The sequence below is a fragment of the Meriones unguiculatus genome, chromosome 15 (assembly GCF_030254825.1).
Source record: "Meriones unguiculatus strain TT.TT164.6M chromosome 15, Bangor_MerUng_6.1, whole genome shotgun sequence".
Lineage (NCBI taxonomy): Eukaryota > Metazoa > Chordata > Mammalia > Rodentia > Muridae > Meriones > Meriones unguiculatus.
In genome coordinates this window covers 75,435,167-75,449,448 of record NC_083362.1, presented here as the reverse complement: position 1 = coordinate 75,449,448, position 14,282 = coordinate 75,435,167, and the positions used below count along the sequence as shown (strand labels likewise).

The 14,282-nt window shown below is 45.2% G+C and overlaps 1 long non-coding RNA gene across 1 annotated transcript; it reads left to right on the top strand.

The window, feature by feature from the left end:
* Nucleotides 1-680: 680 nt before the first annotated feature.
* Nucleotides 681-8,443, top strand: LOC132648119 (uncharacterized). The gene is made up of 3 exons (XR_009586501.1): nucleotides 681-825; nucleotides 2,550-5,800; nucleotides 7,104-8,443. It is a non-coding gene; the product is annotated as an uncharacterized LOC132648119 (long non-coding RNA).
* The last annotated feature ends 5,839 nt before the right edge of the window (nucleotides 8,444-14,282 follow it).

Genomic DNA, 14,282 nt, shown 5'->3' with positions numbered 1-14,282 from the left:
GCAGACCACTGACTTCTAACAACAGCATCCTTTGGTTCACAGGCATAGGAAGAAATCCTTGGATAAATACCTAAGATCTTCCTTTCAGTCTGTTCTCAATTGACAGACAGACCCACCGGTTAGAAATAGAGAAATTGCCTGATTCAACACTGCGATTATAACTGTGACAGGTCAGCCTCGCTGATGGATCTGGCATTAGTGGGCTAAAGGAGAAACTGACAGTAGGACAGCCTTGAACTATCTCCCTACAGACTCTTAGCAAATTGGAAAGAAGCTGGGTGTGGCAGCAAATACCAGTAATTCCATGGACCCATGAGACGGAGGCACAAAAGTGTTAAACAGCTCACGGCCAACCTGGGCTACAGTAGAGGTCTATGAATGTGGAGAACCCTTACAGACACAGTCTTAACTAAACTCAGTGGCAATGAGGCATGTGACAGCCATGCACCTGCTGACAGGTCACACCGAGGACACAGAAAGAGCCTCCATGGTGTTCTTGCCAACATTATGTAAGAAGAAACACAGAACAGCCAAAATGAGCTTCATTCTGTTCCAAAAACAAAAACAGCCGGTACTCTGAAAAATAACACTGAGTTCTGAAAGACAATGAATGAATAACCTACCCTAACTTGAGATGAGGAAAGAACATGAGTAAACCCCACGAGGGAGACATGGGATCGGGAACAGGAAATGCTCCCGGGACAAATGCTGAAGCTGCCGGCTGCTCTCTGTGTGATCTCCCAGGATCTCAGCAGTGAGCTCAGCTGGGATCCATACAGTCGGATCAGTTTGCGTTTGCACGCTTGGGGGATCCAGGAAGCCCGAGTAAGCTCTTTGCATTATTTCTGTAGTTATAAAAGGAATTTAAAAAGTAGGAATTTAAGAACAATATCTTGAGCCATTTCACAGAGTATGCCCAGACCCCAGGAGTGCCTGAGGACGCCAGCAGATTAGAGCCTGGCTCCAAGAGCTCAGCCCGAAATTGCTGGAAATTAATTTGAATTATGCCATTGAACAGATGTGCTCCGTGGGGCATGGACAACTTTTATGTCTTAAATATCGAACCTGCTGCCACATCAGATGGCATCAAATTAATTATACAGAGTTATCAACGAATGTGACATGACGAGCTGTGGCACATCCATACATCAAGGGGAGTCGCGACAGCACTGCCAGGCTCCAGGGCTTTTCTGCAGCTCAGGATAAGACCCAGCTTGACAGGGCAGCTGCCAACCGCACACATGCCCAGACTAGAGCCCTGCGCTCAGAAACTTGAATATGAGCTAGTGACACCCAAGTGGAGAGATCTCAAACCATCAACACCAATTAATTAATAAATCCCTTTATCCACACTGGGAAAGGTGCCAGCTCTGCCTTGTGTGTATGCGTGTGTGTATGTGTGTGTGTGTGACATTTTAATTGTACTTTATATATTTAAATACAGCACTTCACATTTATAGGGCTGTTACAAATGCGTGGATAGTTTATGAATAATATAAAAGAACAAGACTTGCATATATAGAATTAACAATATGCATATATACTTATATATATATATATACACATTGTGTGTGAATAAGCAATCTAGACAGATATATACTAGATGGCTAGATGGATGACAGATAATAGATAGATAAAGAGAGAGAGAGATAGATAGATAGATACATACATACATATATACATACATACATACATACATACATACATACATACATACACACAGGGAAAATACACCTAACGTTCAGCTACAAAGATCAATGGTATCTCAAACATTTTTAAAAACTAGCATAATGACAAAAGAATGCTGTAGCTTGTTGTCTTGTGTGACCTTAAGTTGACCTTCCAAAGTGAACCCTTGCTGTTGACTTCAGGGGCCCTGAGGACCGCTCTTATTCTAAACTGTCCATATGCAGAAATCTGGAACAATGTGAGGCCTGAGCCTGGCTGTCTCCATGTTGATGTTTGGTTATTCCCGTAGCAGATCTGAAGCTCAGCAAATATTTATTCAACAAATAAAAGACTGGACTGAGAAAAGTCAGAGAAAGCTTTGCATTTGGAATAAACATAAAAACAACCAGATTGAAACGTAAAACCTCCAACCCAATACAGCACTCAGGTTGAAAGTTCCTAAACCAGGTTTCTTTTTCTGTTTACATTTCCTTCCTCCTTTCCGCCTTCCCTCCCCTTTATCAATCTGCCATCCACTCATCTTTCTAGCAGATTCTTAGGGAACCTGATATCACGTTTAGGTGATGCTTCTCCTAAGGTGAGTGTGGTGGTTTGAATAAAAATGCCCGCAAAGGCACATGCGGCACTATGAGGAGGTATGGCTTTGTTGGAGGAAGTATGTCACGGATGAGTTTTGAGGTTGCAGATGCTCAAGGCCCAGTGTCTTTCTCTCTTTTCCTGCTGCCTGCAGATCCAGATGTAGAACTCTCAGCTCCTCCAGCACCATGTCTACCTGCAGGCCGCCATGCTTCCCACCGTGATGATAATGGACTAAACCTCTGAACTGTAAGCCAGCCCCAATTAAATGTTTTCCTTCACAGGAGTTGCTGTGGTCATGGTGTCTCTTCACGAAATGGAACACTGACTAAGACAGTGGGTAAGACCTAGACCCTTCCCCAAACCTTAGAGCTCTAAGAAAGACAAACCTGCAGATCATCAACTTCCAGACACACCAGCGGCTGCCACTGCAATGTAGAGGTCGGTCTCAGCCAGGCACTGGGCTACTCAGGTGTAGTGGAAGGGGAGAAGATCATAGGAGCATCACTCAGTGGATGGATGCTGGAACCTCGGGATGTGTGAGCTCTCAAAGGAAGCAGCTGCATAAAAGGCAAGCTTAAGTGCAGATTCTCTCTCTAATTCCTTTTCTTCCTGCATGCTAGCTCTCTTCCAAGTGTATTCTTACCATTGCATTGTCCACCATGTTGAGATGCACCAATGCACCAGACCTCACCGGAGTCCTGCCAATGCCCTTTAATAGCATTCAGCAGCTCTGGGTGCCCACTGCCCCACCCTCTGCTTGAGACTGTGATCACAGTGCAGCAGGACTGTGCTCCAGGGCCTACTCCCACAATCTCAGCTTCAACACTTGCTAAGAGGAGAATTACCTCTCCTCTGCGCCCTCCGTCTATTGCCATGGCCTTTCCACGTCACTGAGAAGGCCTTGATGGTGTCTCTGTCCTGCTTCTAAGATGGGAATAATGGTTTCAGTAAGTCCTTCTGGTCTACCTCAACTAGCCAGCATAAAAGATGTCCACGGGAGTGAAGTGTCTTGTCTGGAATCTGAGGAAAATTCAGATTCTCAGAATCCGTTGTGTGCAGGCACCAGAGCATCCAAAGTGATGGTAGAAAACATTCCTCCCAGATACAGAGACAAGGAACTTCCTCATCAGTCCACACAGGCTCTCTGGCCTGTGCTAGGCTGGTGCCATGGCTGGTGCTGAGGTGGCTCGGTACAGACCAGACAGGCTGAGAAGCTTCTAGAAACCTAAAGGTGAAGGGAAGGAGGAAAGATGGGGAGAGACAGAGAGGCAGCCAGCTTGGGGAGCCTCCTCTCCTAACTCCCCCCCACCACAACACTGGGCTGTTATCCCACTTGGGGGTCCTGGAGATGGACCTGGGACCACATCATAAATATATCTTCTTAGTTGAGACACTTCAAGGTGCTTTTCTCTCTTGTCCTGGAAACTGTCCAGAAGACCTGACTCTTGTGCTCTTCTGGGCTCATCTCCTTGAACCTCTGATCCAGTGCTCTCAAGGGAGTCTGTCTACACCTGCCCAACTTGCTCTTCTCCCTGTACCTCTCTTCCAGACTGAGGTAGGCCAGGCCTCTTCTCTGTAGTCCTATAGTTCTCAGTCACAGTTCTGACCGCATTGACTCTGACCTGTGGTTTTTGTTTTGTTTTGTTTTTTGGGTTGTTTTTTTTTTTTTTTTTTTTTTTTTTTTTGCCTGAAAACACTACATCTCAGGACCCTTTTGAGTCAAATAGACCTCTGCATCCTGCCTTGACCTTGATCTTCAAGGTTTGCTGGGAACTCCGGTGAAAGGAAAGCCAGGTGAAATACATACCTCCTTGGGAAGCACACATGCATACTTACTTCTCAAAGACTATGAGCAAGGCCACTGTCTTCACACTATTTCAGATTGTCACCCCTTCTGAAAAAGCACCTCAGCCCCACAAAGACAGACCTGGCATCCCAGCTCCAGCCTGCTCCAAAGCAAGGCCAGAGTTCTTGAAAACTATGGAGGCGGTGGTGCTGGGCCCCAGCCACTTTGGATCACAGTAACAAGCGCAGGGGATTCCAGTGTGGAGAGAAGCCAGGCAGCTCAAAATCGGAACACCTGCACAAGAAGTGAGGGACCCACGGGGCTTTGACTTGGAAACTCTCGGTTCTCTGGGTACTGGTATTCACACGAGTTTACCTTGATGGGAAATTGTGTGCCTGTGTAGCTGACGCTGCCCTGTGTGGGCATAGGAGCCCTATGCACCCTGAGAAGGTGCAGGTTCCTGGGCATCGGATGGGACTCCTGCTGTGGCCCTTGGGCAGAACCTGGAGGCCCAGCATTGAGCACATTTACAAAGTCCAGGCCTGCTAGATTAATGAGTGTGAACTCTCCTGTATGCTCTGCATTGCCTGGCACCTCCAGTCCACAGAAGGTCCCCAGCATTCCAGCCTGTTGAAGGCAGCCTTTCTATTTACAGTCAAGGAACAAATGTATGCATATGTATTTGCATTTCTTTGATCATCTATCTGGGAAGGCAGGGAGGGGGTTAAAGCTCAAGGAGTCGCACTCCACCTTGCATGCAAAGCCTGTGCCCATATCCTTTAAGCCCTAATTAAAGCATGACCAGATCAGCCAAATTCAGAGCCTGAAGTTACATTCCCTCGTAAGACAGCCAATGCAGCTCACGGATGATAAATGATTTCATCAGCGTACCGCATTACATGGGAAGAATGCATGAGGTGAGAAGGCTTTTAATGTGCTGCCGAAGGAGGAGGCAGGAAGCCTGCAGGGAGTCTGGGCTCCAAGTTTCAATCCATTTCTAATTATGCTAAAAACGAGACTCGGGCACTGAATGGTCAACCCTTCCTCCACGTTAATTTAGGTTTATCGCCATCCTTGCTTCCTGATCTGTCTATCGCGGAGATGCAGGCTGGGCTGCAGATCCTCAGCGACAGCGATGCGCTCAGTACTACTAGATAACTCGCTCATGGGTCTGAGCGGCGCTAAGCCAGTTTTTCTGTCTTGTGGAATTACTAACTGTGAGGACATATTTTCTGTAACTTCCTAAATCCTGCCTGCAGGGATTCTAATCCCAGTTTTCCCCAAATCGAGCTGTGTGACTTTGTTAGTTAAGCTCCTTACATCCCTGCAGTTCACCCTCCTCGTCTGTAAGATGGGGATAAAAATGGTATTTATACTAAGGTCATCTGTGGAATTAAATCGGACATGGAAGCCCTTCGTGGTGTCCCTGGCTTCTGGGATACCCGCTGTAAGCTTGAGCCAGCAGCAGATCTCGTTGCCCTTATCGAGGCTTGAATCTTCCAGGGTAGAGGGCTAAGGGTGAGGCTTGGTGCAAATGCAAAAGTGTGAAGTCTTCAGTGTACCTGCCCCTCCTCACCATGAGACTCTACCTTAAAGCATTGCGGTGACTAGATTCACAAGGAGAAGACCACAGGGACCTGAGATAAAGAGGAAGAGAAGGAGAAGGGAAGATGATATTTGGGTGTGCTCTTCAGATGTCCACTCTTTCAACTCGTTTCTGATGCTGTGATAAAATGCCCGGAAGTGGTGAGTTTATGAAGGAAAGATGTTTGTTTGACTCACGGTTCTGGTGGATGAGATGTTCTGGAGTTTGGTGCCACATGAAAGGAAGGAGGACAAGGGGTAACCTGCTTTTTAATAACCTGTTCTGGAGAGAGCCAACCTAGTCTCACAAGAGCTATATTAATCCATTCAGAACATTGATACCCTTGTTAACTCAATCACTTCTTAAGAGTTCTCCCACCATCCAGTTGGGATTGACTGTGAGTATTGATGAGCATAATCCATATCGAAGCCTAGAATCTACCTAGGAAAATGGGGGCTTGATCCTGCCTGGAGCCTTCCCTAGAGCACACAGACACCCCCCCCCCCCTTAGAATTGTTCTTCGGTGACACAAATGAAGGGCTTCTGTTCTTATTGCTCAAAGGGCAAGTCACTTTGTCTCTGCAGTTAGTTAGAGGTTGGTTCCGGCATGATCTCCCCCCCCCCCGGGGTCAGGGAAAGCCCCTATAAGGTGTAGTGCTTGGCTTCCTGGTAAGGAAAACCTTGCTACACCACCCCAGACAGGTACTCGAAGCTTAGCATCCAGGCCAGTCAGGGTCATGAGGCCCATGAGTGAGGATTAGTTCTGATCCTGCAGGTTGAGTAAAGAGGGCATTGTAACTTTGCCCTGAGCCAGGGCTGAAGATGCGTCCAATGGCAAAAGCCAAATGTCGACAACTGAGAATGTGCAAAGATAGAGAGGCTGCAAGTAGCCAGCTGCCAGAGGCCTTTGCCTTCATCGTCATCATCCCCGACCCCATCCCTACCAGATACATGGCAAGCTGCCCACCGTCAGAGACTCATAGTACCTACCACACAATAGCTAGCCGTCCTGAGAGAACTATGCCATACCTGGGGCTTGGGCGACTTGTTCCTTCCAGGCTACTGCTATGGCTTTAAGCATTGCCACTTTCAAGAAAGCTACAAGACTTGAGCGACAAAACAAAAACATTAGGGAAAGAACAAGGCATTAACCAGCTCATTATAGTCTGTTTAACTCCCTCTCTGCACCACTGAACACCACCCTGACAAGTCCTTACGGATACAAGGAGAAAATTCAATCAAAACAGCATCTTCAGAAGTTCAATATCACAGCCATGATTAGCTAATAAAATCCCAGTGGTCTGATGATATTCATTTTCTGAGTTGTAATTTCCATTTTTACTATAATTCATCTTTGTCTGAGCCCAGCCCATTTCTTTCCAGCTCTGGGCACTGGTTAATTTGAATTAATGAGATAAGCGAGACAGGCAGGTGAATATCTGTCATATTTCTGGTATTTCAAAGGGGCAGGAGCCGCCACACCCCTCTACTGAACCCTCCCAGCGCTGACGGTCCTTGACTCCATGCTGCACCGTATTGGCATCCACCGAGTGCAGATGAGGGCAGCCGAGACGGCGGATTGCCCAACAATTAAGGGTTTGGTCATTCTGGCTCCATGGCGCCTGCTTCCCTGGAAGTTTCTGTGATGGATTAAGTGTTTACAGCTCCCCACTGCCTCCCCGAACTCTTCTTCCTTCAAGCCTGCTGTTAAGCTGTCAATATAAACAATGACTCTGCCATGAGTTGCCCTCAGTGTCCATCAGACTCAGAACAGCAGACAACTATTGTCACAGTTGGCTAAACTCCCATCTGAGGGCAGTGGGGTTTGTTTTATGTTTTTTGTTTTTTGTTTGTTTTGTTTTGTTTTCCTCTGTGTGGTCCTCATCTGGCTGGAAACAACTTTCCAAAAAGCAATTAACTTTCCATTTGAAATGAAGTAAGCCAAGCTTTTCTCCTTTCTCCTTCTGAAGATGCTTTCAGGCTGTCCACTGCCTCTTCAAACTGATGCAAGATGAGGGAGATTTCTAGAAGATTCCACAATTTACGACATCACCCTAGATCCATTCCTACAGACCCCAGGAATTTCCTCAGAAGTGGTGGGAAGATTTTCCGACATCTGGACCCCAGCCATCATTCTCACTGTCATGTCTACTCTGCCTTCATTCATGCCACTCCTCCTCAGAGCTCTCTTGGCTTTTGCCCGGCCCCAGCCACAAACCATAACCACATATCACTGCATGCACAGGCCAGCTTCCCTGGAATGCTTGCCAGGAATCACTGTTGGAGACCACACAAAGCAAATAGCAGGCTAAAGGGTGGAGGAGAAAAATGGCTGTCCCCTTATATCCAGCCTGCCACCTGTGCAGTTCCCAAAGCTCACCCCACTGTGTTCCCTGAAGGACTCCTTACTCTAGCTTGGGGGTTCTCAACCTGTGGATTGCCATCCTCTGGGGCCTACAACCATTGGAAAAACACAAATAATTACAATTCAACACAAATAATTATAATTCATAACAGTAGCAAAATCACAGTTATGAGGTAGCAATGAAAATAATTTTATGTTGGGGGTCATTACAACATGAGGAACTGTATTAAGGGGTCAGAGCATTAGGAAGGTCTAGCTAATGAACATTAGCTTTGTGACCGGTACCAATTTAGTTTTGTTATGCAGAAAATACACTCCAAATTTCCAAGACAACACACATACACACACACACACACTCACACACACACAAAGAATGGAAGCTATTCCACTAGTGATTCTGTTGTGGGGCACATGGGGGGTAATCATAATATTTTGAATAGCCTGAATTCAATAAAGTATATTATTAAAATTAATTCTACTTCAAAATTAATTCCACCTCATTTTTAAACTTTAGAATACAGATTCTGAAACTTTTAAATGTGCATGCATGCCTCATGTTGAATCTCTTGAGCAGTACCATCCTTGACCTATTCTGAGGGCCACCACCCCTACATCCTGGTGTCCACTGCCCCTCGTAGTTGGACAGTGCTGCCCAGGGTTTGCCCACTCTAGGGGCAAACAAAGCTGGTCTCCAGCTGGCCATCTTGTGGGATCCACAAAGTAGGCTTTACAGTGCCTGTAAAGTTCCACTTGGAACAGACACAGGGTGTCCATCTGTGTACGTCCACATTATAAGTCACAGTGTCTCCAAGTCTCCGCACACTCCACATGGAGAACTCTAGAGTTTGTGAGTTTCCAGAGAGTCATATCAACAGCTCCTTTGGACCACTCCTGAGTCCTTCTGTGATCCCATCGGGTGAAAGTCTTCTGTTTTCTCCTTCCACAGTCCCCCAAGAAAGAAGCAGAAGGAACTGGCTTCTCATGCAGGTGCTCTCCAGGAGCTGTGTGAAAGGTCACAGAGAGCAAAGGGCAAGTTCATTCTGGGAGCTGCTGTCACTAACAACTTACTGCCATTATTTTTTTTAATTATTTATTACAATTTACTCACTTTGTATCCTGGCTGTGGCCCTTCCCTAGTCTCTCTCAATCCCTCCTGCCCTCCCTCTTCTCCTCCTATGCCCCTGTATCAGTCTTTGCAGGGACCCTAGAGCCATGCTGGAGAGGATGTGGAGAAAAGGGAACTCTCCTCCATTGCTAGTGGGAATGTAAACTTGTACAACCACTTTCAAAATCAATCTGGTGCTTTCTCAGAAAATTAAGAATAGTGCTACCTCAAGATCTAACTACACCACTCCTAGGCATATATCCAAAATATGCTCAACTACACAACAAGGACATTTGCTCAACCATGTTTGTAGCAGCTTTATTTGTAATAGCCAAAATCTGGAAACAACCTAGATGTCCCTCAGTGGAGGAATCAATACAGAAACTGTGTAACATTTACACAGTGGAATACTACTCAGCTATTAAAAACAAGGAAATCATTAAATTTGCAGCCATTATTTAAAGCAACAGAAATGCATCCAGTTATGCCCATGTAGGTCAGAAATGAAATAGCAAGATGAGTACAGCACAGCCCTCTAGACACCTTGATTTAAAGGAGTCAGGGAGCTGGCATTGCTGACATCCTTACCTCTGTGACCCATGACCTCTTCTTCTGTGCATCAATACCCTCTACTCTATTCTTTTTTAAAAAAAAATAATATAGGTGAGTGTGTGTGTCTGTGCATGTGTGTGCACATGTGAGTGACTGTGTGTGTGTGTGTGTGTGTGTCTGTGTGAGTCTATGTGCATCACATACTTTTGAAGACCAAGGGATATCTGACTTCCTAGATTTGGAGTTACAGGAGTTGTGTGTCCTGGAACGAAGTCAGGCCCTCTGAAAACTGAATGAGCACTCTTAACCACTAAGCCATTTATCCTGTCTGCTCTGACCCACTGTTTTTCCTGTTCACATCCACCCCCCTTACAGAAAACCCACAGTTCTACAGAGAAAGCTGGAGCACCTCGTATTTAAGTAAGGAAATGCTTTCCACTGTTCTCTCCTACCTTAATGGGCAGTAATTGAAATTTTTATCATTCCTTTCCTTCATTCCTTATTTTAAAATACATGTACTTCTTTGTCGTTTAGTAGCTATTGTTAAAATTTTAAAGACAAGTTACATAAGAGAAACTTTTAAATATTATAAATGTTTACATTGTTTAAAGTTGATTCTTTCCTAAATTTGATCCTTTTTTATTGAAAATAAATTATACTGTATATAATCACCTCCCCACCCATCCAACTCTGATCCATTCTTCTAAGGACACCTGGACTTGGGCTCTGTATTCTTACGTGAATCGTATCTTTTGTCATCTAAGTTGGCATTCACAAGTTCCAGGTGACAAATCTCTGAGGACACTATAACATGACATCTGCTTAGAGGAAAGATTTTTCTTGTTACGTGGATGTCACCAGCATCCTGGAAGTCAGATGTCAAGTATGTCCTCACCTGGAGTTAATGGAGATCATGGATTCCGTGTTTCATTAAACTTTCATTTGTTCTAAGTAAATGTTCAACAGTCTAAAACCAAGCAATAAGGTACCCTCGCCCCCAAATATAAGAAATAGTGTTCAGGTTTACAACGCATAGATTTCTTTTCTAAATCACACACGTGTAGACAAAGCCAAGAGCTACCTCAAGTTGGGTAGGAGCTATGAACTGATTTGTTTCAGGCCTTTTGTACCTAAAGATCATGATCAAACCCACCCTCCCCACACAAGCTTTCCACTGTGACATCTGTCGGTATGCCAGTTCACCAGCTGCCCACAGTACAGCCTCCAAGGATAGGAAGCCCAGAAGTTGCTTGTGGACCAAGCCACCTGGGGGAGGGGTGCAGCAAAAGAAAGTTCCATGACCACTGTTTGACCTTCTCCTGGCCTCTGTGATTAGGGGACGCTGTTTCTTCAAGTGTAGAATAAGTACAAGGGTCATCAATCACACAGTGGAGCCTGTACGGCCCAGGCTGCATCCTTGCTGCCGGCCTGCCTGTAGCACCACACACTGGCTCATCTCTCTGCTCAGAGAGAAGGAAAGTAATCAGCTTCCAGGACTGAGTCTGAGCCCATCATGGCAGCTACCCCTTGGTGACATTCCCGATTAGTCATGTTTCGTTGAATGTAATTGTGGCTTTCAATATTTTCACTTTTTAAAATTAGTTCTTTTAAAATTGCTTACGATGAATTTTGGCCGTATTTGCTTTCTCTCCCTGTGCTCATGAGTTTTATGTCAAGCTGACATTTGCTAGAATCATTTGGGAAGAAGGACTCTCATTGGAGAAAACGCCTCCATAAGACTGACCTGTAGGCCAGCTTTCTTTATTAATGATTGATGCGTTAGGGACCGGCTCACTGGATGGTGTCGACCCTGAACAGATGGGTCTTGGGTATATAGGAAAGCATACTGAACGAGCCATGGAATACAAGCCAGTAAGAAGCGTTCCTCCATGGTCTGGGCTTCGGCTCCTGCCTCCAGGTTTCTGCCTTGAGCTCCTTGTCTGAGCTATGCCGCCAGCTGCCTTGGTCCTCTGACTTCCAGATTGCCTAAACTGGGACTCCTCAGGAGTCCCATAAATCACACCTTCTTCTCTGTCGGTCTAAATTCACTTGGTTCTGTTTCTCAGGAGAACTCTGTATTGTGTCCAACTAGTCAGGGTTCTCCAGGGAAACTGAACAGTGTGTGTGTGTGTGTGTGTGTGTGTGTGTGTGTGTGTGTAAAGATAGATTTATCACAAGGAATTCACTCTGATGATAAGGCTCAGGGAGTCCTAAGATCTGAAGGCTGCAAACTGGAGACCCGGGAAGCAGATGGATAATTCCCCTCCAAAGCCCCCACTGCAGCTCCCTTCCTTCTGTAGAGCTAATTTTCTTTGCACTCAAACATTAAAATTGAACATCACTGCTAATAGCAGCATCGCCATTGAAAGCAACAGTACAAATGTCGGGGAGTGTTTTTTGTTTAGGTTTGAATGCTTCCCAAGAAGAAACATCTTGACATAAAAATACAAAATAATGGAGCATCATCGTATAATCGTGTGCCTGCTCAATAGGAATACTACTGAACCTTCAGCTTTTGGTCCTCATTCACTAGGCGAGTGCTTTGTTAAATGCTGACTATAAGCTGAGGAAAAGCAGCCTCGAGCTGAGGCTTAGGGATTCTATGTGAAAACTGTCATCTTTTAAACACCCAAATATGACCCTCTTGTAGGTCTGCTCAGAGACTTCTCTGGCCTTCTCCTGTGCTCAGAAAAGAATCAACCTTTCTCATGGCCTTTCCCCTCTCATCGCACTGCTGATCCTCCTTCCCAGACCTCAACATCCTTGTCCACTTTCTCTAGAGCCAGGATCACTGACATTTTTCTCTTTGGCCCAGACAGTAAGCACTTTAGGCTCAGAGACACACCAAGTCTGTCCTAGCTCTCCAGTTCTGCTGCCATAGTGTGAAACCACTACCAATATAAGGCCAACTAGATTTGGCTGGGTTCTAATAAAAGTTATTTATGAATAAGCAATAGGCTGGCTCTGGCTTCAGGCCTGCTCCTCTGATTAGAGTCTGGCTATGCAGTTCTGCAGTCTCTGGGGGTGCCTCTCTCTCAGCCTGTCTTGATAACAGTGGCTCTTCTGTTGGGTATCAGTAAATAGCCTTCTCCCTGGGAGTTCTTGCACATTCTCTAGCATGGATTCTTTCTCAGAGCAATTATCCTATGTGTCCATGTGTGTGAAGGGTCACTATATCCTTCTCCTGCTGTCAAGAGAGGACAGTTTCATTATTACATGCTCAGCATGGCTCCTAGGAGGTTCGGTTCCTACCTCAGTCAAATCAGTCTGAATTGTTTAATGAAAAAACAAATAGGTACATAAATGTTAAGAGAAGTGTGTGAGTGTGTGTGTGTGTGTGTGTGTGAGAGAGAGAGAGAGAGTGTGTGTCTTTGATCTTACCAAAGCTGATTAAATAGCTTTTCCAGCTCCTCTCCTCAGCACTGGCCTTGTCTCTGATATCTTGGCTTTTGCTGTGATCTCCCTGAGGTGCAAAAGAGCTGCTCTTTCCAAGGTTCACCATCAGCTCACAGACTATTCAAGATGTAATGACCTCCTATTCCCTCATCTGCAAAACTGATAAGCACACAGAGGCTCTTGGGAGGATCAACATGGCTAATCACTTCTGCCTTTGCCCACAGAGAAAATCAACAGCCAGCACCAAGAAGCCCAGAACACAAGGAGCCCTCACAGAGCCTGGGGACAAAGGCTGATCTGTGAATACCATATTCTTCTGGGACAAATCACAGTTGTCTTTTCTCCCTTCTTACTGACAGTATTGGATCTCCTTGAAACACTTGCCAAGAAATGTGTTGGCAAAATCTGAGTTTAAAGTGTATTTATTGTCAATGTCCACCATGTGTATGAATAGTTGAGACAGTATTTGTCCCGTATTAAGGATGGGACGAGCAGATCGTGCCTCTTGGGGCCATTCAGTTCTTTTGAGCTTCTGCAAGCTCTGTTACAACATTAAACAGCAACCTAAACAGACGGAAGGTGAGCAAATCAGAAATTTCATTACATAAGGAAATTTCACCATAAAACACAGCAATGGAAATGAAGAGATAAACGTCTCAGCAGTTACAAATATGCACTGCCCTTGCAGAGGACTGGAGTTCAGCTCCCAGCTCCCCAACAGGCAGCTCATAACCACCAGAAACTCCAGCTCTGGCGGATCCAGCTCCCTCTTCTGGCCTTTGCTAGCACTGCACTCACATTCACATACCCACACACAGACATACATATATGCACATAATTAAAAATAAAATAAACCTTACAATAATTAAAATGTAGAGTAAAAAAAGATTGAAAAGTGTCTTCTTCCAGTTAGTGAGATAGGATTAGTATGTTTCTGTATATGTGTGTATGTGTATATGTGTGTTTGCTTTCCTGCTTTCCTGATTTCCCAGCCTCAGAAATTATGACTGACAATCAAGGAAGAAGTTCAAGGTGAGTGTCATTCAAGGCTCTCCAGAAAGACATCATGTGACAGAGCATGTGTTTTTTTCTTTTTTTCATTGTGATTTTGTTGTTGTTTTGTTTTGTTTTTGAGCTTGGACCTCAGAAATTTAGCTCCTTCTAAGGATCCCTGGCCTCCTAACACAGTGTTGTGAAGCCACACCTTTTGGCATGAATTGGATCT